Consider the following 27,300-nt stretch of genomic DNA (forward strand, 5'->3'; position numbering starts at 1 on the left):
GCAACCCTATAGGTGGAACAACAATATGAACTAACCAGTACCCCGGACCTCTTGTCTCTAGCTGCATATGTATCAAAAGATGACCTAGTCGGCCATCACTGCAAAGAGAGGCCCATTGGACACACAAACTTTATATGCCCCAGTACAGGGGAACCCCAGGGCCAAAAAGGGAGAGTGGGTGGGTAGGGGATTGGGGGCATGGGTATGGGGGACTTTTGGGATAGCATTTAAAATGTAAATGAGGAAAATACCTAATAAAAAATAAATTTAAAAAAATACAAAAAAAAAGAAAACATAAAAAAAGAAATATCAAAGTACTTTTAACTTGAATCTCCCTGCTACCTAAAGATGTTGAACACTTTAAAAATATTTATTGCTCATTAGATTTGTTCTTTATAGAACTTTCTGAGCAGTCCATTAACCCATTTGAAATTTTTCTATTTTTCATTAAATTTTTGACATATTTATGCATGTGTAAAAATGCATTCTAATTACTCTCATCTCCCACCTGTCAATCCTCCTATGTCCAAAGAAATAATGTAATTGGGTTGCAGCACAAGTTACATATGGCTCTTCATATACTCTATATAATCATTAACCCTTCCACTTCTCTACCCACACCTCTATTCCCCTTCCTTACTTTCTCCCTCAGTATTCCCCCTCTCTCCTTGTTTTACCCCTTGCCCCTCCCTTATGGGAGCCTTCCCTCCTCCTTTGCCCCTTTCTCATTCCCTAGCCTCCACAGTACTCCATGTTAAACACACAAAGCTGAAGATTCAAGGCTAGGACTCACATGTGAAAAGGAGCATAAACTGTTTTTCTTTTGAGGTCTGGTCACCTTCCCCAGTTTTATCCATTTGTCATTGGACTCTGTGCATGGATCTAGTTTCATCTTCTATATAGAGATATTCAGTTTTCTTAACACCGTTTGTTTATATGTAATAACATGGCTGTAGCTATGTGAGCCTCTATCTGTGTCTTCTGATCCATCCCATGTACCAGTCCCATAACACCATGTATATGTATAGGTGGCTTACACATCTGTGTGGCCATGTGGATGTGCTTCTCGAGGCAAGTAGTCACGTGTCAGCCCTTTCAAGATACCCACCTTGTTTTGTTGAGACATATGTATCTCTCATCACAAGTCTTATTAATTAAGATAGGCTAGCCAACCAACAGTCTATCTGGATCAGCTTGTCTCCACAATTGCAAACATGTGCCACCATACCTGGCTTTTCTACATGATTCTGGGGATTTAACTCAGGTCCTTATACTTACACAGAAAGAACTTCACCCATTAAGCTATCTCTCCCGCCCCCATGTTGATATTGTAACAACTTCAAATAAGATGTGATGTTATCTCCAGGATTGTACTTTGGTTTTTTGGTTTGTTTGTAGTTTGAGGTTTTTGTTTGTTTGGTTTTTTCCTTTGTTTTCCCACTCAGGATTGCTTTGACTATCTAAGGTCTTTTGCACTTCCAAATGAATTTTAAGATTTTTTTTTTAATTTCTATGAAATTTTGAAGAAGGCTGAATGAAATTTGTTTGCATTTAAAAAAAGATAGCCATTTTTACAATATATAAGCACAAGAGATTTTTTTCATCTGCTAATGTATTCTTCAATTCCTCTCAAGTGGTTTAACATTTTCATTACAGTGGTCTTTCACTCTTTTCATTAACTTTATTCCAAGTGTGTGTGTGTGTGTGTGTGTGTGTGTGTGTGTGTGTGTGTGTGTGTGTGGTGAATTGTGAATTGGATTGTTTTCCTGATTTCCTCATCATCGTGTTTGTTATGGTGCATAAGAAGGCTACTTAGTTCTCTTTGTTACATTTTTTATCTTGTTTCTTTGTTGAAAGTGTTTATCATCCAGCCTCCTGGATTTTTTTAATTCCTGTTGAGAAATTCGATGTTAAATATGACTTGGTGTTTTTCTCTCCTTCCTTTGTTCTGTATATTTAAATACTTAATTAAGTGCTTTACTATACTGTGAGGTTCTCTGATCTCATCTGCTTGGCGTTCTATGTTTTGCCGTGTAAGTCTGGGACGTCTCTGCTATGACTTTTGTGAGAGTAACTTTGACTTGCCTGATGGACTTGTCGTCTTTGAGGCTTTACTATCTAGTCTGCTAGCTGAGGCCTCGGCCTAGAAGCATCTAGCCTCCCTACAGTTATCTAGGCCTAGAGTGTTTTCAGCCTTTGAGATTTACTGCTGAATAGCTCACCCTTTCTTCTGTCTGTACCCTAGCTTGCTGATTCAACTCAGCTCTTCTGGCTCAAACTCCTCTCCAACCTGATTCAATCTGGATTCTCTGGGCTTATGACTGAATCACTCTGCTTGGCCTCAAACTAACTCTGGCAATCTGTTCTAATTTTTTGGCTCCTTCTCATTCTCTGGCTCATTTTGTATTCTCCTGTGTCTAGCTTGTTCTCTCTTCAACCTATCTCTGTAAAATTCTCTCAGTGAAACTGCCTCCTTCCTCTCTCCCTGTCTGTCTATACTATTCTCTTCAGTAGTTCCCCTTTGCTCTCTTTTCTCGTGAGAGCTGGGCATATCCCATTCTGTTAAATATTTCTCTGATTCATCACTTTGCCATTCAATTAGACATCACTTTCAAACATAGTGCTTCCTTCTACAAACTGACTTTACTTCCATGGTTTGAGATTAAAGATGTGTACTAAGGGTATGTCTGTATTCTAGCCAGAAGGATTAAAGATGTATGCTAAAGGCTAAGCCACACCATAACTAGAAACTTTTTTTCCAGTAAATAACACAGTCTGGTGGTTCACAGGGTGATCAAATATCTTGCAACAATTGTTTTTTAAGTGGATAAGGCAGCAGAGCTGGCCTGGCAAATGGACATGAATATTAAATAAAGGCTGTATGAATTTAGACTACAAAGAGTGAATGTGGTAGGTGGAGAGCCAGTGGAGTCTGAAAGCAGTCCAGTCTGTCTGTTTGCCACTTTGCTGGATTCCTCTCAGTATCTGGGAGACCCATCTCTGGATCTCAGCAGTCCATTTGTCCCCAGGGCTGTCCTGTTCCTACTTCCAGGCCTTCCTTTGATAGACTGGGTTACGCGTGTGACCCAGCAAGTAGGCAGAACTAAGAAGATGAAGTCTCCCTCAGATGCTGGTCACACCTCTGGCCTGTCCTTCGGGTTGTGTTTTCTGGTGAGCTGCCTGGATCCCTGTTTAAGATTCCCTGCAGCTCTTGGCTCAGATCCAGCTGCCACCTCTGTCAGTGCAGACACAAAGACCTTTCTCATAATGGCTGGCAGAGTTCTATTGGTCCAGATTCAGTGTGTGCTCAGCCCAGTGCTCTCTTCCTTGAGTTTCATCTTACAGTTCACAGAAGGTCACAGGCTGCAGGGTCGTTTAGAAATGGTGTTCCACAGCTAGGCCAGGCCCACTAAAAAATAGTCTCCATTTGCTAAAACTGCTCTCTGCTCGTCCCTGACCTGAATTCCTTTCTCTGCTCTTTAAATGCCTGTTACAAAGGGACCAGGAAGATTTCCAGTATTCCCCATCTTGAGCCAGGCCCACAGGATGGACCCAGCCTGTGGAGTTTTGTTTTCTGCTTTGGCTGCAGACAGAAATCATCCACCTCTGGTATCCTTTAACCACCTTTCCCCAGATTTCTCCCAGAAGACCCGCAGACTGTACTTAGGGACCAGCCCTCATCTTGCTTTGTGAATACAGTTCGTTGTAGTGGTGACTTTTGTGCTGCGTCCCCGAGCTGATTAGTGGCAGCCGTGAGCACATGTCCTGCAAACGACCGCATCCACTTGGAAACAGGTTGGATGCTGGCTCTCCCATTAACTGCTTTAACCTTTGTTCTTTGCTGCTGTTTATTTTAGCTTGATTTCACACTTTGTTTCTTAGTCAGGAGTACTTCATTTATTCTTTTTATCAATAAAAATGATTCATTCAAATTCATTCTTTTTAAACATCTGATGTATTTGAATATGGAGTATTTTGTTATAATTACTTTTAGAAATTCTGTATTGGATTTCTTCTTTCTCTCAAGAACTATATAAAAAGTTTTTGAAGTTTCTTGGAAGAAGACACTATATGGTACACAGTCTACAAAAATTTCCTGGGAATAAACTGGGGAAAGCTAAATAATAGCTATCAGAAAAGATGGTTGATGGCTGAAAAAAATCTTAATTTAATAGAAACAATTTAATAGAAAGATAATAATTTTTACAATCCAGAAAAGGAATCCGAGGATCTAGAAGGACTAGGGAGTGTTCCCCTCCCTGATAGAGGGACACGAGAGCCAGGATGTAAGAGAGAGCCTCAGAAAATCTACATTGTACACTATACTCTCAGTAGTAGTTACTTTAAAGGGAGGTTACTGTGGTGAGGGCCAGAGGGAGACAAATACTGTACCACAGCGGCAGAGGAATGAGGGCTGATGGGGAAGATTCCTAATTTTTTTAATCCTCCTGCCTCGCCTTCCTAAACTCTGAAATTGGAGCTTGGGAGTGAGCCCAGGGAACTAGGATTAAACTAACTGCTATCACTTGAACTGTATTCTCAGTTCACAGCCATTTAGATTTGTATTTGTCTGATGTATATGAGTGTTTTGCCTTAATGTATATAAATGCACCATGTATGTGCTTGGTGCCCACAGGGACCAGAAGAATATGATAGGATGTTGGAACTGGAGTTGCAGAGGTTGTAAGCCACCTTGTAAATGCTGGGAAACAAAAACTGAGGCAAGAGTAGCATGTGCTCTTAAGGACACAAGCTTTAGTTCCCCTGCAAACCATTAGAAAAAAGAAAAAGAAAAAGAAAAAAAAAAAGTCTCCTGCAGCTACGTGGCCCCACACTCTGTGGCAACCCAGACCTATTGTGATAAGACTGGGTGCTAAACCTGGCTGGTGGAATTCCTCTAGAGTATGGAGAAGTTTTACATCAGAACTGCGTGAAGTGGCCAGTAAAGAGAAACCTGGTTGGAGCCACAGATCAATACGAATATGCTGTGGACATAGGAAAGAAGAGAGCCAACATTTCCGTGAAAAAAGGACCCACATCTGTGATGAGACCCAAGGAGAAGTGCCATTGTCAGGACCAGCATCTGTGCCACAGCCTTTCAACTCCCAGGGTTCTCCTGGCATCCAGGAGCAAGGAAAGACTAGGTGTCAGCTCTAGAAGGAAGCAGCATGCAGCAGAGAGCCCATGCACAGCACACACCTTCCAGCTCTCTCCATGTTTACTCTTCCTTCACTGGATACCGAGTATCAGTACTTCAGGCCAGATCTGTCCTGCTCTGTCCTCATGCCCCAGCCCTTACCTTTTCTTTCTCTATGGTTTCCTTTATAATTTTCCATTTGATAGACTTCCCCAGAGAACATCTCTGACCTAGTGTGTGGTATCTCTGGATCTCAGCCTGCTAAGAGCTTGGATGGCTTTAGGTTACCTGAATGCATTCCATTTCCTCTCTATTTCATTCGGTATTGTCTATAGCTACCCTACCTCGACCTCCTCCTCTCTATTGTTGCCTCTATCAATGCAGTATTTATCAGCAGCCTTAGTTTGTCTTCTCCTTTCCACATAGAATAGCTAATACATGAATATAGCACTGTAAGTGTCCCTTACTTTCTTAAGTAACTAGAAGGCAAAGGCTGGTCTTTTTGTATTGCCCTATTATATTTTCATACTGTGCCTACACTTTGAATATTACTGGTATAGATTCCCTCAATAAAAAGGCACAAGCTAGCAGATAGGACCAAAAAGCAGAATCATCCGGCCATGGTGATACACACCTCTAATCCCAGCAAAGCGAAGCATATTAGGGAGTTTGAGGCAGCCTGGTCTACATCATTCCAGGCTAGCCAAGGCTACACAGTAAAAATCCTGTCTGAAAAAAAAAGACATGGATTCTGTTGGTTTGCTTTTTCTATTTGCTGCCTCCAAGAAATGTACCTTATTACCAGAGACAGACACGATCTTAGAGTGAAAATATGGAGAGAGGAATTCCAAGCAAGAAGAATGAGGAAACAGACAGGAGTTGCTATTCTAATAACTAAAAAGATAAACTTCAAACCAAAAGAAGTCAGAATATTATAGATAAAGTGACATCAAACTGATTAAGGGCATGATCCATCAAGAGAACATTATGACCCTAAACAGACATGCATAGGTATACCCAATTCCTAAACAGACTCTTAGATATAACGACATAAGTTAACTCAACACAGTAAATGTGTTATACTCTCATCAGTGCTGTACTCTCATCAAAACACAGCCATCCTGATAACAAGGAAAAACATCTGCCCTGAGGACATCAGATCAAACAGGTTTAGATGCTATGGGAAGTCCAAACACTGCAGAATGCATGTTCCTCTCAGCAGCCCATGGAACATTATGTAAAATAGATCTTATAATTGAGTACAAAACAAGTACTAACAACATAATATTTTCTTTTATTCTATATGACCACAGTGAAATAAAATAGAAATAAAAACCAGGAAAACTACAGACAGAGCATACACACAAATTCATGGAAACTCAGAAACACTGTGAATGATGGGTTTCATAGTAAAAAGGAAATCAGAATATTCCTAAAATCTAATGAAAGTGAAAACATATGTAAAATCCCTTAGATGCAATGAAAGGAGTCCTGAGAAATGAGTAGCTATACCTATTTACATAAAAGTGAGCCCCAGGGGTGCTGGCTCGCAACTTTAATTCCAGAACTCAGGAAGCAGAGGCAGGCAGATCTGAGTTTGAGGCCAGCCTGGTCTACAGATGACTTCCAGGACAGCCAGGGCTACACAGAGAAGCCCTGTCATGAAAAAAACAAAACAAAACAAAAACAATCAAACAAAAAAGAGGAGGAAGAAGAGGAGGAGGAGGAGAAAAAGAAAAAACCTCAAATCAATCTTAAGTAAAGAACCAAAGGAAAAACAGGAACAGGTCAAGTGATGGAAGGAAATAAGATCTGAACAGAAATGGACACAAAAACAAAATCAAATTCAGAAAAAAAAAAATCAATAAAACAAAGAGTTGATTCTTTGAAAAAAAATAAACAAATTTAATAAACTTTTGGCTCAAGTACCCAAGAGAAATATGATCCAAATTAAGAAAATTAGAGATGAAAACAGAGACTTTTCAACAGATATCAATAAAATTCAGAAAATAAGACAAAGCGGAAGATTGTAAAGGAATGGATGAATTTGTAGAGACATAGGACTTATATTAAAAAAAAAAAACAACCTGAAATATCATAGTCAGATTCATTACAAGCAATGAGGTTGAACCAATCATATGAAATCTTCCACCGAAATATTCAGGCAAAGACAGGTTTACTCTGGAATTCCAGCAGACCACTGACGAAACATCAGTGTTTCCCCCATATGATTCTGGGGAAATACAGAGGAAAGAATGTGCTCAGACTCTATAGACCAGTATTAGACCAATAGCAAATACAGACAAAGACTCAATAAAGTAAGGAAACTTTATTGAGTAAAGTAAGACCCATCTCCCTTGTGAAGACGGGTGCAAAACTTCTCAATAAAACACATGCACCAGAAGGCTGGCTCAGTGTTGAAGGACAATTGCTACTTGGAGAGGACCCAGGTTCAATTCCCATTACCCTGTCTAAGTCTGTGGCCATGCAGTAGCAGGGTTCTCTGTAGATGTCCATGATCCTATTACCATCCAAGGCCACACAGACATCCCTGATCTGGGCTGCTGCCTGGGACACATTGCTGTCCAAGGGCTGTGCAGAGCTGCCCCCTCCCCTCACTGGCTGCAGCACTCTGGAAAGCTGACCCCACTTCTTGCTCACTGCAGCACACTGGAGAAAGGGTCCTGTGGCTCTCCTGGGTGGCATAGTAAAGCTGACCCTAGTTGTGAGAGTGCAGGTGGGCCAGCCCCAAGGGTGTGAGCAGCATGGGTATGGGGTTGACCAGAGATTCCCCACCCCACCCCCACCCCAGTCACCTGAGGCAGTTGGGAGAACTGACCCCAGGGTCATGAGAGCAGGAGAGCTCCCAGCTGCAGCACTTGGGAAAGTAGGCCCTGCACCTTGCTTAGGCAGCACAGTGGAGCTGGCCCCAAGGGAGTAAACAAAGGAGAGCTGGCCACCACTTCTCTGTGAGGATGAAGGTGATGCCTTTTCCACTTCTTGCCACCTTCAGCAATCCAGAGAGCTGGCCTGGGGTCCTGAGAGCCAGAGAGCTGGTCCTGTCCCTTGCCTGCTGCAGCACTGGTGAGCTAGCTGAGGCATTGCTAGAGAGCTTGACCTGGTAGGTCAGGTACAGGAAAGCTGGTGGGGGCAGGGGTTGACCAGCACAGATTAGACCCAGACCCAGATCCAGAGCTTTGAATTGGCCCATCCCAACATCTACCTCATCTATGAACTGCTAGAGCTTGTAAAAGGGCTGGCTCTGCAGGTCCAGAGCTGCAGGATCTCCATGACATAGGGCAACAACAGGATACCTGAGAGAGCGCCTGGTGAAGAGCCAGTACTGGTGAGATAGCAGAAGCCAGAGGCCTCGAACCAAACTAATGAGTCATTGTAATGACTATTTGTAAAGATGTGTGGACAAAAGGGCATGCTGTGGGACACACTGTGACATGCTACAGCTTCCGTGACACAATGGTTTCTGTGTTTTGTTTGGTTTGGTTTTGCTTTGGTTTGGTTTTGCTGAGGAGGTTACAAGGGCAGAGGGCAGGTACTAAGGGACATGGAGATGAGCAGAACTGGGGTGCATGATGTGAAACTCACAAAGAATCAATTAAAAAGTTGAAAAGAAGAAAGGGAGAGGTGGAGGGAGAGAGGAAGGAAGGAAGGAAAGAAGGGAGGGAGGGAGGGAGGGAGGGAGGGTCTCTTTGGTTTATAGTGCCTGATCACAGTCCATCTTTGTGGAAAACTCAAGGCAAGAACCTGAAGCACCTACTCTTGTGCAGTCAAAGGCAGAGAGAGAATGCATGGTTGCATACTGACCAGCTCATACTCTATTCACAGTTTTGGACTTAAACCCTGGGAATGGTACCACCCACATCAATCAATGTAATGAAGAAAGTCCCCCATAAATATCTGCCAGGCCAGCCTCATCTGTAAATTCACCATTTGAGACAGTCCCTAGGGGATTCCTGGTGTGCCAAGTTAGCAATTAAAACTAGCCACACAACAGGCTATCTGTAGGATAATGCTGTCAAGTAAGCCTCGGCCATACGACAGAGTGAGAAGCTTCCGAATGAAAGCAGTTTTTTTTTTTTTTTTTTAATTAACCATTATGTGAATTGACAGCACTTTTGTGAGACTTTTATGCATTTTCTTTTTTGAGACAGGGTCTCTTGTATGTAGCCCTGGCTGCCCCTGAACTCACCATGTAGGCCAAGCTTGGGCTCAAACTCACATAGACCCAGTAACCTCTAGAATTAAAGTTGCATGCCAACCAGCTTTTATTTTTTTATTTGTACGGATGTTTTGCCTGCATGTATGTCTGTGTACTATGTTGTGCAGTGCCCACAGAATTCAGAATATATTATTGGATCACTGAGACTGGAGTTATAGACAGTTTTAGATGGTCAACTGCCATGTGGGTGCTGGAAATCAAACCCCGCTCCTGCAGCCAGTGCTCTTAACTGTAGAGCCATCTCTAGAACCCCGTGAGTTTTATACTTTCAATAATAGTATTCAAATAGTTATTTTTCTGATCTGGCTGAGATCTATATGTCATTATTCAAAAAATCAGTTTTCCATAATTTCGACTTGGCCACTAACACATAATTACATAACTCAAGAGACAGTTCAGAAGGGAAGAATTCAGGGGCAGGTGAGAGGGGCAGTATGTAATGGTACTGGGACTAACTGGAAATAATCCCCCTAGCTGTGGTGCCACCTCCGCTAGAGTTAAATCAAGCCAGATTCTCTGGTTCCCTCAGCAAATGCATCCATGCTGGCCTTATTGGTTTTTATTGACTCATCGATGTGAGTTTCCTTACATTTGGAACAAACGAAAATACTCATTTACTCAGGATCTGCTGTGTGCCTGGAAACAATATAACTGAGGGAAATTTTCAGTGTTTACAAAACAAAGAAATTGTCAACAGAATGTCTGCCAATAGACTTAGCAGGAAAAAAATTACAGCCTATAATTCATGAAGATTGGCTCAAAACAAAATGTCCCTGCCAACAGAAAACCTGACAATTATTCTGTTGTCTAATTTGGCTCAGCCTAAGGTGACCTTGCTTATTCCTGTCAGTCTTAATTCCCGCTAACTTGGCATGGAAGGAGAGCATATGGTATATGTCTACAAAGTCCATTTTTGCATCTTAAACCAAAATAAGTGTAGAATATATTCAGCATTTCCTATAACTAAGCTTGTAAATATATTAGACAGACATGGCTATGTTTATAGTCTGCCCACTAGGTACTTTATAGGTGCTACCTATAAACTAGAAATTCTCTGAAGATATCTTTTTCTAAGTTTGGTTTATGACTAAAGCTAGCCAATTTTAAACATGTTTCCAAAAAATATAGTCAATCATAAGCCCTCTTTAAAAAGAAAAACTGAAAGTATGTCATCAATTCAGTGCAACCAAAAGATATTTGCAGAGTTTGAATAAGTCTAAGGCAGTAATTTTTAAAGCCCAGTGTGGTGACAGGCACCTTAAACTCAGGACCTGAGAGGCAGAGGCAGAGGGTAACTGGAGATCCAGGCCAGAGAGATGGCAGAGGGTAAGACTCTTGCTACTAGATGACAACGTGAGTTCAGCTCCCCAGACCCACGTGCTGAAAGGAAAGAACAGACTCCACAGAGAGATCTGTGGTTCCCCATCATACCTTGATCTAAACCTTGAAGTGATGCTCAAGTACACAGACACACCAAAGAATGAATAATTAATATTTTTAAAGAAAAAAAAAAGCAGTGTAAGAAAGATAGTGGAAGTTAGAGGACAAAAATGAGAATATTTTTGTTTCTCTTCCCAGCTTTATCTGACATTTTCTTAATCTTATTCTGACCCACTAACGTTCATTATGAAAGGGAAGTTACTGTCACTTTAATATCTCTCAGGAAGCACTGACAAATTAGCCTCTTTATTTCCACTGAAGCTTAAGAAGTTAGACTTCTGGCCGGGCGTGGTGGCTCATGCCTTTAATTCCAGTACTCGGGAGGCAGAGGCAGGCGGATTTTTGAGTTCGAGGCCAGCCTGGTCTACAAAGTGAGTTCCAGGACAGCCAGGGCTGTACAGAGAAACCCTGTCTTGAAAAACCAAAAAAAAAAAAAGAAGGAGGAGAGGAGGAGGAGGGAAAGGAGAAGGAGAAGGAAGGAGAAAGAAAGAAGAAGAAAAGAAAGAAAAGTTAGACTTCTGGAGAGAGATTACAGAAAGTAGAAAACAACCAAAGAAAGAGAGTTTTCGTTCGTTTACATACATAAAAGTTTAAACTAAAGAGTGTGTAGTTTTGTTTTGTTTTGTTTCGTTTTGTTTTGTTTTTTTTATGTACAACGGACAACTGAACAAGACTGAAATAGCACACTATGTATGAGCATGTGTATTTTATTTAATTATACTGTATATATGGAGCCAGACGTAGCTTGTCACTGTCATGGAATACTTTACAGACCTTACCTGTTACCTATTGATCGTGTGTGTGTGTGTGTGTGTGTGTGTGTGTGTGTGTATGTGTGTGTGTGGTGTGCGTGTGTATGTGCATGTTTCCATTAATTCATTTACATCCCAACCACTACCCTCATTTCTAGTGCCCCCTTCATATAGTCCCTCCCTATCCTTCATCCCCTTCTCTTCTGAGAGAGTGCCACCCCCTATGTCCCCCAAGCCTGTGGAATCAAGTCTCTGCAGGACTAGGTATATCCTCTCCCACTGATTCCAGACAAGAGAGCCATGTCAGAGAATGGATTCTACAAACAAGCAACAGCTTTAGGGGCAGGCCTGGCTTTAGTTGTTGGGGGACCTACATGGACACTGAGCTGCACATCTGCTATATATGTGCCAGGCATCTTACTTAGTCCAGAACATGTATATTCTTGGTTGATGGCTCAGTCTCTGAGATCCCCAAGGGTTCAGGTTAGTTGGCCAGTAGACTGGAGGTCCTGCCTGGCTACAGGAAGTGGCCTCCTTAGGTTCCATATTCCTATGGCTATTCATTGCAGCTAAGGTCACCTATATTGACTTCTGGGAGCCTTCCCCATCTCAGGTCTCTGGCACTTCCTCATGATTCACACACACACACATACACACACACACACACACACACACACACACACACACACACACACCTATCCTGACAGTTCCATTCATTCTCATGGCCATCTTGCCATGGCCTGATACTAAAACATCCTCATCCCTTCTTCCACCCAGTTCCCTCCCTCCATCTGTCTCCTATGACTTTTTCATCCTCACTTGGGCCTTCCTTCTTGTTTAGATCCTTTGAGTATGTGGAGCATATTGTGGTTATCCTGTACTAAATGGCTAATATCCACTTATCAGTGAATACATATCATATACATACATGTCATATACATACATATCATACATACATGTCCTTTTGGGTGTGGACTACCTCACTCAGGACGATATTTTCTAGTTCCATACATTTCCCTGCAAAGTTCAGGATGTCCTGGATTTTAGTAGCTGAATAGTATTCCATTGTGTAAATGAACCACATGTTCTGTACCAAACTTCAGTTGAAGAACATCTGGGTTGTTTTCAACTTCTGGCTATTACAAATAAGGCTGCTATGAACATAATGAAACATGTGTCCTTGTGGTATGGTGGAGCATCTTTTGGGTATATGACCAGGAGGTCATAGGTGGATCTTCAGATAGAACTATTTCCAGTTTTCTGAGGAACCACCAGATTGATTTCCAGAGTGGTTGTACCAGTTTGCAATCCCACCAGCAATGGAGGAGTGTTCCCATTTCTCCACATCCTCACTAGCATCTGTTGTCACTTGAGTTTTGGATCTTACCTATGCTGATGGGTGGAAGAGTACATCTCAGGGTTGTTTTGATTTGTATTTCTCCGATAATTGAAGGACATTGAAGATTTCTTTAAGTGCTTCTCAGCCACTCAAGATTCCTCTGTTGAAAATTTTTCTGTTTAGTTCTGCATACCATTTTTTAATTTAGTTTTTTATATACTTTGGATATTAGCCCTCTGTCATATGTAAGGTTAATGGAGATCTTTCCCATTCTGTAAGATACTGTCCTATTGATGATATCCTTTGCCTTACAGAAGCTTTGGAGTTTTATAAGGTCCTATTTATCAATTGTTGATCTTAGAGCCTGAGCCATTGGTGTTCTGTTCAGAAAATTGTTTCCTATACCAATGCATTCAAGGCTATTACCCACTCTCTCTTCTATTAGATTTACTGTAATCAATTTTATGTGGAGGTCCTTGACCCACTTAGACTTGAGCTTTGTGCAGTGTGATAAATATGTGTAACTGTAAGCTGCCTGTGGCTTACATAACCGGAGACTCCTGAAAGGCAGGCCGGGGCTGAAAGAGACTAGACAGTGAGAAAAGATTGAGGCCAAGACAATTTTTTCTCTGATCAAGGCCTGCAAGTTTACTAAGAGATTGTGCTTATAAAGTGAGAAGGGCCATCTCCCCCAATCCATTCTTGGTACCTGGAGCCAGCCTGTAGGTGACATGCAGGATATGATGTGTCTCTGGAATGTCTCAAGGATCTCTCAGCAGGTAGCAGTCTCAGAGAAGAGCAGTTGACATAACAATATAGCCATCTAAGTTGGAAGGCTACACCCCAAGTGATTTCATATTCAGTGGCAGCAAAGTCTGAATCAGCCTGCTTTAAGGCTGAGGGAGGCTACAATTCCTACCTAAATATATACTAAAAATTAGCTGGACTGCAGCATAAAAAAAATTTTATGCTCCATAGTCCTGCCTGGGAGTTATGGTGGCTGGCGGCTGCGCCTGGCTTGGGAAATCTCAGATTTTCCCGAACTATTCTTATCCGTCAAGGAGAATATATGCTGCTTGTTTGTGTTTATTTTGGACAAACATGGTTCTGTGGTGTATTATTAATAAACCACGGCCTCTTGGCCTATACCTCTGTCATAGATTGATATAGTTCCGAAATCTGGTTGCCCATCATTGACTGACTGGCCCTCATAGAACACCTTATTCCCAAATCAGACCAAAGTCACAATATATACTCAATATGCTTCTTCATATCAATGAATTTCTGCCACGGGCGATTGCTAGGCGCAAAGCTGCATGCTTGCTGAAAACAGGCTGTAAGGCATTGACTGACCAGCTTGAAAAACAAAGTCAGTTGAAAAACAACAGGATAAAAGCTTCTTTGGGGAAGTCCAGGTACTTTATTCAGTTGCAAATTAGCAAAGATCAAGCTCAAACTCTGACCTCCCGGTGTGGGGGAGGTGGCTTTGAGAAGTAACAGAAAGGCTGTAAATTCTCTGGAAGTGGAGGCTGTACTCCAAATTAACTCTTCCAGCTAAAAAAAAAAAAAGATTTTTAGCCATCATCAAGGTTGGAATCATACTTACTAGAAGATTCAGGGTCTGTGTCCACTTGACAAACCAGTCTTTCAGGCAGTCATCGTGCTCCATCTTCTTTTTGTGAAAAAACACAGACTGAACCTCTTCCCCAGATTAAAACAGGGCCTGGACCATTTCATGTATTAGTTAATGGGTCCCACCATTTAACCATGGCATAAGAACTAGAAGTAACTGGATGCCTGTGGCGATCTGCTGCAGCCTGACCTTTAACATCAGTTTGCAAAAAAATTTAAAACACATAAGACAAAAGCAAGATGTGCTTTTGGTGACCTTGGGAGGTATAACTGCCCCTGTTTTGTTTTTAAAAGCCAATTTTTCAGAGTGCGATGAGCACATTCAACAATTCCTTGTCCCATGGGGTTATAAGGAATTCCAGTTTTATGTTTGATACCAAATTCCTTACAAAATGAAGTAAAATTGTTGCCAGTATAGGATGACCCATTATCTGTCTTAATGACTTTAGGCAATCCCATAGCATTAAAGGTTTGTAAACAATGATCAATTACATTTCTAGAGGCCTCTCCTGTATGTAGAGAAGCAAAAAGAAATCCTGAACACATGTCAATACAAACATGTATATATTTTAATTTTCCAAATTCCGCATAATGAGTTACATCCATTTGCCAAATATGATTAGGCATAAGACCCCATGGATTAACTCCTAAATGCGGCACTGGAGATAATGTAATACATTTAGGACATTGTTTTACAATCATTCTTGCCTGCTCCTTAGTGATCTTGTGTCGGAGCCTTAAGGTATGGCTAGAGAGATGAAATTTTTCATGATCACGTCTAGCCAAAGCAACAGGATCTGAAATTAAGGCCTCTCCTACTAGAGCTCTGTGGATGCAATCATTGCCTGCAGTTAAAGGTCCAGGAAGACCAGAATGAGCTCATATATGACCAATATATAAGGGATGTTTTCAGGCAAGAATGATGCTTTGCAATTGTGAAAACAGGGATCCTGCTGGCGTATTAAAGTTAAATGTACCACAGGTCTCCAATAAGGGAATCGATTGTGCAACATATTAACTATCAGTAAAAATATTAAAAGCATCATTTACAGACTGAAAAACACTCAGTACTGCTGTCACTCTGCTAACTGAGCTGAGAGGCCAGGAGTCTATATGACTACTTGTTGATTATTCATAAGATATCCAGCTCGCCCTTTAGAGGAGTCGTCAGTAAAAATCAATAGAGCATTATATAAAGGTTGTAAGGAAGTCATTTTAGGAAATGTCACCTCATGTACATTTAAAAATTTTATCAACCTATCTTGAGGATAATGATTATCTATAGTTCCTATAAATCCTATTTGAGCAAGCAACCAATCTGTACTGTGCTGCTTCAGCCAACTATCTTGATCTACACTATAAGGCTGAACAATGATATATAGCTCTTTGCAAAAAGTTAGTGCCTGCTTCCTTCCAGGTATGATCGTCTGAGCTACTGCCTCATAATATGGCAGGATATTACATTTAGAAGATATCCTCAAATGTATCCACATTAGAAGAGCCCTTTGCCACAACAATCCTGTAGGCATATGAATCATATTAAAAATTAACAGATGTAAAGGCAAAGAGTAATCTATATAAGTAACAAATTGTTCTTCAATAGCTCTTTCCACTTGATGTAAGGCCAGCAATCCTTCTGAGGTTAAAGATCTAGGGGAGGTAGGATCAGAACTCCCTTTAAGAATATCAAATGTTTCAATTCCCCTGTAGTAAGCTTTAAATAGGGGCGAAGCCAATTAATATCACCTAAAAATTTTTGAAAATCATTTAAAGTTTTTAAGTTGTCCCTGCAAATAACTATCTTCTGGGGGAAAACAGCTTGATTTGTAAGTCTAAAACCCAAATAATTATAAGGATCCTGAGTTTGTATCTTCTCAGGAGCTATTTGTAGTCCTTTATCAGCTAAGGCCTTTTGTAAATCTCTATAACACAAAAGCAAATCCTGGGGGGGGGGGGTCTTTTCCCACCATCAAGACATCATCTGTGTAATGAACGATGTAAATCATAGGCCATTGTTGTCTCACAGGCTGAATGGCTTGTGCCACAAACTTTTGACATAAGGTAGCCATGCCCTGTGGGAGAACTGTCCATTGATATCTCTTCATAGGTTCTTTAAAATTTATAGAAGGAACACTAAAAGCAAATCTTTCACAATCCTCAGGATGTAAAGGAAAAAATCCTTCAGATTTACCACAATTTTATAATATCCTTTAGGAATGGCTACCAGAGACGGAAGCCCAGGTTGTAAAGCTCCCATAGGTACCATGGTTTCATTAACCTTTCTTAGGTCTTGTAACAATCTCTATTTACCAGATTTTTTTTTCTTGATAACAAAAATTGGAGTATTCCAAGGAGAGTGAGATTCTACTAAATGTCCTGCCTCTAATTGCTCCTGCACTAGCGAGGAGGCGGCTTCTATTTTCTCTTTAGGTAAAGACCACTGATCAACCCACACCGGAATATCATTTAGCCATTGAATTTTATCAGCATGGGATGCAGGCAAGATAGTGGCCATTACTGAAAATACCCCAAACCTCTTGTGTTAGAATGAGGTTTAGGACCTTCAAAAGTCTTAATACCTTGTCCTTTCTTTCGTAGCCCATGATCAGGCAAAAATCCTTGTCTGAGCATCTGCTTGGTCACTACCTCATTAGGACTGCACATTAAAACACCCATCTGTGATAAGAGATCTCTTCCTCATAGGGTAATAGGCCAATTTGACATAACATGTGGCTGAATTTGTCCTGAATTTCCTTCCTCGTCTCTCCAGGTTAGCAATTTGGAGCTTTGTTTTGGGTTATTGGCATAACCAATTCCTTGAAGGTGAGTAAGCATATCAGACAAAGGCCAAGTTGAAGGCCAATCTTGTTCTCTAATAATTGTTACATCAGCTCCAGTATCTATTAATTCTTCAAAGCCTTTTCCTTCAATTGTCAATTTAAAGTTAGGTCTCTGAGTAGTAAAAGATTGAACCCAATACACATCAGAGGAACCAAAGCCACTTTGTCCTCTCTTATTCTTAACAAATCTGGATGGTAGCAGATGCAAAGGAACTAAGACAAGTTGAGCAATTCTTTGATTAGCGGGTACAGTTATAACACCATGAGGGGAAGCAGCTATGATTTTAATTTCTCCCTCATGATCATTATCTATAACACCTGGATAAATCTGCAGACCGTTTACAATAGAACTGCTTCATCCTAAAAGAAATCCACAAGTTTCTGCACTTAGAGGTCCAAAAACTCCCGTAGGCAGAGTTTGAACTCCCATTTCTGGTATTAATACTGTGTGGGTAGTGGAACAAAGGTCCAATCCTACACTTCTTTGGCTGGGCAACAGTTTCATGGCCCCATAAGCTGCTTGCTGTATTTCAGGGCCTGGGGCTGGCCCTTCCTCTCATTTCCCAGCAAGGGATGGCCCGGAATGTCTGACTTGGATTTACCCACCCTAGCCCAATGGTTGCCCTTCCTGCATCAAGGACAAACTCCTGGAGCACGGCCTGCTTGCCCACTCTCGGCACCTCTATTCTTAGGACAGTCATTTTTAAAATGACCCAAACTTCCACACTTAAAACATGCATAATTTCCTCGTTTCTGTGAAAGCATTGCTTATACGGTGGTTCCTTGCAAAGCGGCAGCGAAAGCCAAACCCTGATTATATGACAGCCCAATCTCTGCACAAAGATGGATATATCCCGCTAAATCCGTCTGTCCTTTGTGCGGTTGGATAGCGGCACGACTCACTGCGTTAGCATTCTCATAAGCCAATTGCATAATGAAAGGACTTCCCGTGTCAGAGTCTCCAAGAATTCTACTAGCTGCCATTAATAGCCTATCCACAAAGTTCTGGTAAAGCTCATCAGGACTCTGCCGAATGCTGGCTAAACTTCCACCAAGATCCCCTTTAGCTGGTAACTGTTTCCAAGTGCAGCGGGCAGCCATAGCAACCTGCGTGTACACTCCAACAGGAAAACCAATCTGATTAGCATTGCCTTCATATCTTCTAAAAGCATGTTAATATCCCAGTCTGGATTACTTGTCTAAGCATTTAAATTGGCAGTTTTCTTACTGGCTTCTTGCCATTCAGAATCCCAAAGTAAGAAATCTCCTGATAGAGTAGCCTTACATAGAGTCTTCCAATCTTGGGGGGTTAAGTGTGACTCCATGACAGTATCCAATAATGCTTGTGTAAAAGGAGCTGTATTGTGCATCAGCTGGTTTTAACTCATTTATCACCTTGAAATCCAAAGTCTGGTATTGTCTGACTCTATTATTTTGCTGGTCAATTATCTCAACTACAGGAAAGGCTAGCGCTTCAGATGTATCTTGTCTTTCCCCACGAGCCTGATGCACAGCTCTTTCTAGGGGAGATTGGTACATCTCAGAGGAGTTGTTCTTCCCTGTATCTGACACATTTTTTAGCTCTCGAATCTCATTAGTCAATTTCTGCAACTGAATTTCAAACTCTAATTTACTTAGTTTCATGTCCATTTGAGTATCATCTCCTATAGTGGAGGCCATAAGTGGAGCAGAAGGTTTGCGAGGAGACCAATCCTCATCAAAATATTTGGCGGCTCCTCTTTCTGAATGATCTTCCTTGTCTAAAGTTAGCTCATCACCAGAGTCTCTATATCTTTCTCATTTACGGTTGAGAGGGCCCCTTTCTGAGAAAGTCCTCTCTGTCAGGAGCTCTTTCTGAGATTCTTCAAGCTCTGCCTGGGTACTATCTGATGCCTGCGAGATCTCCTTTTCAATAGCATCTTTTACGAGGGCCCAGAGGCAAAGGGTGAAATTATCTGCCTGGATGTTTTTCAAAGCTTCTCCAACTCTCTCCCAGGTTCTCTTATCTAAAGTTTTTCCTTCTCTGAACCATGAGCAGCAAGAATCTATCTTATCTGAAATTTTTTTCTAACAGTTGTTCTTCAAACCCTACTCCTCTTGCCTGAAGCAGCTCTTGAAGGCTGCGGACAATTACCTGTTTGGAATTTTCTAGTCCCATATTTTGCTGACAAACCCTAAGTGAAATCAGTGCCAGGTCAGCACTGTTCCAACTTAACCCGTATCCTATCACACCTCCACTTTATATTATATATATAAAGTTTATAACACTTTCAAAAATGAGGTTTAAAGCCAGCGCTAGCATAAATAACTGTTGCTCACTGTGCCCGATACCATCTTCTTGTTCTTCCTTTCTTGTGGAGCTCCACATAAGACAGTGGTCTCTAAGTTTTACCCCACCATTTTCAGGTCCCTGTTCGGGCACCAATCTGTAACTGTAAGCCACCCAAGGCTTACATGAACCGGGTACTCCTGAAAGACAGGCTGGGGCTGAAAGAGACTAGATGGCGAGAAAAGAAAGAGGCCAAGACAAAGTTTTCTCTGATCAAGGTCCCCGAGTTTACTAAGCGTCTGTGCTTATAAAGGGGGGAGGGCCATCTCCCCCAATCCATTCTTGGTACCTGGAGCCAGCCTGTAGGTGACATGCAGGATAGGATGTGTCTCAGGAATGTCTCAAGGGTCTCTCAGCAGGTAGCAGAGTCTCAGAGAAGAGCAGCGGTAGTTGACATAACAATATAGCCATCTAAGTCAGAAGGCTACACCCCAGGTGATTTCATATTCAGTGGCAGCAAAGTCTGAATCAGCCTGCTTCAAGGCTGAGGGAGGCTACAAATATGGATCTATTTGCATTCTTCTACATACAGACATCCAGTTAGACCTGCACCATTTGTTGAAGATGCTTTCTTTTTTCCATGCTATGGTTTTAGATTTTTTTTTTTTTGTCAAAATTCAAGTGTCCATAGGTGTGTGGGATTATTTCTGTCTTCAATTCACTTCCATTGATCAACCTGTCCATATTTATGCTGATACCATGCAGTTTTTATTACTGTTGCTCTGTGGTAGAGCTTAAGATCAGGGATGGTGATTACTCAAGACGTTCTTTTATTATTCAGGATTGTTCTAGTTATCCTGGGTTTGTTGTTTTTCCATATGAGGTTAAGAATTTCTTATTGAAGATCTGTAAATAATTGTATTGGAATTTTCATGAGAATTGCATTGAGTTTGTAGATTGCTTTTGGTAAGATGGCCATTTTCACTGTTAATCCTACCAATCCATGAACATGGGAGATCTTTCCATGTTCTAATATTTTCCTCAATTTCTTTCTTCAGGGACTTAAAGTTCTTGTAATATAGGTTTTCACTTGCTTGGTTAGTGTTACACTAAGATATTGTATATTAGTTGTGGATATTGTGAAGGGTGTTGTTTCCCTAATTTCTCTCTTGGCCCATTTATCATTTGTATGAAGGAGGGCCACTAATTTCATTGAGTTAATTTTTATATTCAGCCACTTTGCTCCAGGTGTTTATCAGCTGTAGGAGTTCTCTGGTAGAAACTTGGAGATAGCTTATATATACTATCATATCATCCTAGAATTGTGATACCTTGACTTCTTCCTTTCCAATTTGTATCCCTTTGGATCTCCTTTTGTTGTCTTATTGCTCTAGCTAGAACTTCAAGTACTATATTGAATCGATAGAGAGTGGGCCACCTTTTCTTGTCCCTGATTTTAGTGGAATTGCTTTAACATTCTCTCCATTGAATTTGATAGTGGCTATTGGCTTGCTATATATTGATTTCTTATTTATTTTTTTCATTGTAAAAAAATTGTTCCTAAGTTTTAATTGTTACAAAGTATTTTTGCAGCCAATGATGCTCTTTAAAGGAGTTATTTCTTCCAAAGAACCAAGTCAAGCCAGGTTAATGGCATAATTCTATATGGCATATGTACTGGAGTTGTACCTTTTCTACAACACTGGATTAAATAAACTTGTCTGAATTATCGCTTTATCAGAGTCTGGGATGCCTAATAATTTCCTGTTTTTGATTCATGCCCATGAGGACATGAACCAGCTTCTTCTCCCTGCTCTTCTAGGTAACTACACCTCCACCCGGAGCACTAACCAGAGCACCAAGTCCCCTCCCCACTCACTGAAAGTATGTGTGGAGAAAGTAACAAGCAATTCTCTGCATAAAGGCACTTGAGTACTTGAATTAAAGACTCCGTCCAGAGAGACAGTGCCAGGTTCTCCTTTTCTTCATCTGTGTGAAGTTTCAGGTCCTTAACACGAATGGGTGACCTGCACCAGATTTGCTTCAGAGCATCCACATGTGATAAAGGGAAGCGAAGTTCATACATCTCTGATTCCACCTCTTCTCCTATCATGTGCATCTGTCTCACATTCTTTAGGGAATGATAGATGCAAACCATCTTTTGTTAAGCTTCATCAGATTGATGCTGATCTGGCCCTACTGTGAGGACAATGTGATCTTTGGACTGCAGTCTTGTTGCCAACCTTGGCAACTTTTCACCTGGGTCCATTGTCTCTGTTCCACTTCCCTCATAGAAAGGAGGGAGTCTGTGCTTGACGGAGTCCTTCTTCATATCTGATGACAGCAGCTCTTTTCTGCCCTTGAGCTGGTCTGCAAGAGACCTCAGAAAGCCACTCAACTTCCTTGTTACATCAGCTGGGGTTTCTGCATTCATGAGCATCCTCTGGGGCATTCCACTCCTTAATGCCACATTTTCTTTTATAGTATCAAATACAATCCAACAGTCTTCCCAGGAATTGTTCTGGTAGGTGTTAATAGTCAGGTGAATAGAGTGATCCAGGCCTGAAGGAGTTTCTGCCTGATGAATGGTCCCTCTGGGGAAGTAGAACAAATCACCAGGCATCAGCAGGAAGTCATGTGTGCCTATCCGGTCCTCAGGCTCCACACTGTACTCATGCGCCAGGGGCACAGTTGGGGAGTACAGGCTCCAGTGTTTCGTTCCCTCCAACTGCAGGATAAAAACCTCAACAACATGATAATGTGGAGGGAGGCCCTGAGATCCTGCAGGAGTCATGTACACATTTGAGCCTACGGAGAACCCAAAGCAAGATTACAGCTTTTCCTCTAATTGATTGATTTCAGCCCTGAGTTTGATTATTTCCTACCATCTACTCCTCTTGGATGTGTTTGCTTCTTTCTGTTCTAGAGCTTTCAGGTGTGATGTTAAGTTGCTACTAGAGGATAGCTCCAATTTCTTTATGAAGGTACTCAGAGCTCTTAGCACTGCTTTTGTGTGTCCCATAAGTTTGGGTATGCTGTGCCTTCCTTTTCATTAAATTCTAGAATGTCTTTAATTTCTTTATTTCTTCTCTGATCAAGTTATCATTGATTAGAGACTTATCATTATTAGAGACAGTTTCCATGAGTATGTGGGCTTTCTGTTGTTTTGGTTCTTATTGAAAACAGCCTTAGTCCATGGTGATCAGATAGAATGCATAGCATTATTTCAATCTTCTTGTATCTGTTCAGGCTTGTTTTGTGTTCGATTATTTGGTCAGTTTTGGAGAAGGTACCATGAGGTGCTGAGAAGAAGGTATATTCTTTGGTTTAAGGGTGAAATGTTCTGTAGATATCTGTTAAATCCATTTGGTTCATAGTGGATTTACTTTAGTTTCTGTTAATTTCACAGTGTCTCTGTTTAGTTTCTGTTTCCATGATCTGTCCATTGGCGAGAATGGGGTGTTGAAGTCTCCCAGTGTTATTTTATGAAGTGCAATGTGTGCTTTGAGATTTACTAAAGTTTCTTTAATGAATGTGGATGCCCTTGCATTTGGAGCATAGATGTTCAGGATCGAGAGTTCATATTGGTAGACTTTTTTCCTTTGATAAATATGAAGTGTCCTTCCTCATCTCTTTTGACAGCTTTTGTTTGAAAGTCTATTTTATTGGATATTAGAATGGCTACTCCACCTTGTTTCTTGGGACTATTTGTTTGAAAACTTTTTTTCAGCCTTTTAATCTGAGGTGGTGTCTGCCTTTTGAACTGAGGTATGTTTCCTGTATGGAGTAAAATGCTGGGTCCTGTTTATGTATCCAGTCTGTTGCCCTGTGTCTGCTTAATAGTGAATTGAGTACATTGATATTCAGAGATATTAAAGACCAATGATTGTTGGTTTCTGTTGTTTTTGTTGTTAGAGGTGGTATTATGTTTGTGTTGTTCTCTTCTTTTGGGCTTGTTGTGAGATGATTAATTTCTTGTGTTTTCTTGGGTGTAGTTACCCAAGGGAAACTTAAAACTCTAAGTGCCTTCATTAAAGAATAGGTATGAACACAAATAAATCTTTTTTTTTAATACAACTCAAAAATTTAGAAAAGCAAGAAGAAACCAAATCAAAACCCAGTAAGCAGCAGAAGATACTAAAAATAAGAGGAGAAACTGATGAAACAGAAACAAAGAAACAATTCAAATAATCCACAAATATAAGAGATGGCTGTTTGAGAAAACAAAAATGACAATCCTTGACTCAACTAATCAAAAGAGAGAAACTATCCAAATTAATAGAATCATAGATAAATAAACACTACAACAGACCCCAAAGAAATTCCGGAAATAATAAGTGAATTCTCTAAAACCTGTACTCCATTTAAGTTGGCAAATGCAAAAGAAATGGAAAGATTTCTAGATTCATCCTAACCACCAAAGTTAAACCAAAAAGAGAGCAACAACCTAAAAAGACCTAAGAAGACAAATGAGGAGACTGAAACAGTAATAAGAAGCCACAGGACTAAAGCAGTCCAGGTCTGTAGACATTCACAGCAGAATTCACCAGACTTTCAGAGAAAAGCTGCAACCAGTGCCTCTTAAATTATTAAAGAAATTTAAACAGAAGGAGCTCTTCTAAACTCCATATACAAAGCCAGCATTAATCTACTACGAAAACCTAGTAAAGACATAACCAAAGCCATTACACCGATGAATAGTGTGTGTGTGTGTGGCGTGTGGGGAGGGGGGTGGTTTTTATGTCACTTGATGCAGGCAAAGGCATTTGGAAGGAAAGAAGCTCGGTTAAGAAGATACCCCCACCTGATTGGCCTGTGGACAAAGCCTGTTTTTGATTGATGATCGATTTGAAGGGCCCAGCTTACCATGACAAGGCCATCCCTTGTTCCATGGTTATGGTGATTTAAGAAATGGGGCTGAGCAAGTCAGTAAGCAGCACTCCTCCAGGGCCTCTGTATCAGATTCTGTCTTTATGTTTCTTCCCTGACTCCTTTAGATGATGGACTGTGATTTGGAAATATAGCAAAATAAACCCTTTCCTCCCCAAGTTGATTTATGTCATGGTGCTTTATCACAGCAAAAATAATAGTATTTAAGACAATATAGATGTAAATATCCACAATTAAATACTTATAAACCATGTACAGGTAATATTAAAAAAATCATCTACCATGATTAAGTTGGCTTTATTCCAAAGATTCAAGGATGGTTCGAAATAAGGTGATCAATAAATGTTTAAAAAAATACAAATGGACTTAATGGATACAGACAAAGCATTTGACAAACTCCAATAACCCTTCATGATAAAAACTCTAAAGAGAGTAGGGCTAGAGGGAACACACTCCAACATACTATAAAGCCTGTGTGTGATGTATGACAAGCACATGGCCAATATTATCCTAAGTAGAAGAAACATAAAGCGATCCTATTGGAGTCAGAGATGAGACAGGGCTGTCCAGTATCCCATTTTGTTCAGCATAGTGCTTAAAACATAAGTTCCAGTGATAACACAAGGAAGTTAAATACAAATAGAAGTCAAACTACCCCTGTTTGCAGATGATGTGATGTTATCCCTAAGAGATCTCCACAGTTTCACCAGAAAATGTCTAGAAAAACATCAACAATTTCAGCAAAATTTCAAGATACAGGCTCAACTTAGAAAAATCGATAGCTTTTTTGTACAACACCAACAGAATTACTGAGAAAGAGATCTTGTGCACACACCTATTCACAATAGCATCAAAGAAAATAAATTATGTAGGAATGAACCCAACCAAGAAGGTGAAAGACCTCTACAGTGAAAGTTTTAAATCTCTAAAGAAAGAGATTGAATAAGACGCTAGAAGATGGAAAGACCTGAGATCATGGGTTAGTAGAATTAGTATTGTGAAAATGACCATTCTACCAAAAGTTATTTATAGTTTTAATGTAAGCACAATCACAATCTCTCCCATTCTCACAAAAATAGATAATTTTGAAAAATAGAAAAAAAATCTAAAATTTACTTGGAACCACAAAGGACCCAAGAGCCAAAGCAGTCTTGAGAAAAAAATGCAGGACAGATTATCATTCCAGATTTCAAGATAAATTACAGCAACATAGTAATAAAAACACAGTCCCTATACAACAGGCATTTAGACCAATGAAATAAAACAGAAGACTCAAACTGAGTAAGTAACTTCAGAGGTCCCAAAAGCACACACTGCAGAAAGGCAGCACTCGGAACAAACGGTGCTGTGAAATCTAGACGTCTGCATGGAAAAGAATGAAGTTAGCCATCATTGATGGCTTGCACAAAACTATCTCCAACAGACTCAAAGGCCTCAGTGTGGAACCTGAAACCCTGGGACTGCTAAAAGAAAGCACAGGCAGCAGCCTATCAAAAGCAGGAACGGCTTTCTGAATAGGGCTCTACTTGTCCTTAAGTCACTGCCAACAATAAGTGGGGCCTCGCCAAACTAAAAGGCTGCTTCACAGCTTAGAAAACAAGTGTTTGAGAATGGGAGGGAATCTTTTCTGGACACTCATCTGAGAGAGGATTAATATTCAGAGTACAGTAAGAACTTGAAGGTGAGAGGCAAAACAAACCACCCACTCAAGCAGTGGGCTGTGGATCTAACCAGAGAGTGCTCAGACACAAATGTCGTGGACATACCTCAAATAGCATTCATCCTTAGCAATTAGGGAAAGGTGACTAAATCACTGAGTTCATCTTATCCCAGTCAGACTAAGATCAACAAAACAACTGAAAACAAATGCTGGAAGAATGAATGGGTCATGGAAACAGAACCCTCATCCACTGCCGATGGAAATGCAAACTGGTGCAGCCACTCTGGAAATCAATATGGAGATTCCACAAAAACAAAAAAAAAATAAGTGTACCATATGACACAGCGCCAGTGCTCCTTGGACCTCAACACTCAGAGGACCTGGCATCCTGCTACAGAGATACTTGCTCAGCCATATTCTCTGCTGTTCTGTTCACAATAGCTAGAGAATGGAGACAACCTAACTGTCCTTTGGCTGGTATATAGATAGTGAAAATGTGGTACATATACACAATGGAATACTATTCAGCTGTAAAGAAAAATGAAATCATGAAAATTGCAGGTAAATAGATGGAACTAGGAAAGATCATACTGAGTGACATAGCCCAGACTCAAAAAGACAAACAGCACATGATCTGTTCTCTGTGGTTCCTAGCCTCAAAGCTTCAGCTGTGAGCACATGAGCAGTTAGCAGAGAGCAGGAAAGTAGAGAAGAACCAAGGTGGGTGACCCCGAGAGAGGGGACTAGTGGAATACAAGTGACATAAATATTTAACTGCAGAATAACTAAATGTGGTTTATCCATAGAGGACAGAATTATGTCATACAAGAACCTGGCATCATAGTCTTTAATGAATAACCAACTCAGAAAGGCGAATGCTTCATTTTTCTTCTCATATGTGAAAAACAGACCATGATGTGGAAGGGGACTATTTGTAAAGACTGAAGGTCCTGTAAGAGGAAGGAGGCACAAGAGAATGTAACAGAGGGTGAATATTTCCAGTATATATTATACATATAAAAGAATCATAGCTAGGGATGTACTCCAGTGTTAGAATGTCCTGTAAAATTTGCTAAACGCATGAAACTCAAGAAGAATGAAGAC

The 27,300-nt window shown here is 40.7% G+C and overlaps 1 protein-coding gene and 1 pseudogene across 5 annotated transcripts in view; one reads left to right on the forward strand and one right to left on the reverse strand.

The window, feature by feature from the left end:
* Positions 1–27,300, forward strand: part of Wdpcp (WD repeat containing planar cell polarity effector) — a 333,990-nt gene that overhangs the window by 292,114 nt on the left and 14,576 nt on the right. The window lies entirely within an intron of this gene.
* Positions 18,146–24,538, reverse strand: LOC110304155 (annotated as a pseudogene).

The sequence above is a fragment of the Mus caroli genome, chromosome 11 (genome assembly GCF_900094665.2).
Source record: "Mus caroli chromosome 11, CAROLI_EIJ_v1.1, whole genome shotgun sequence".
Lineage (NCBI taxonomy): Eukaryota > Metazoa > Chordata > Mammalia > Rodentia > Muridae > Mus > Mus caroli.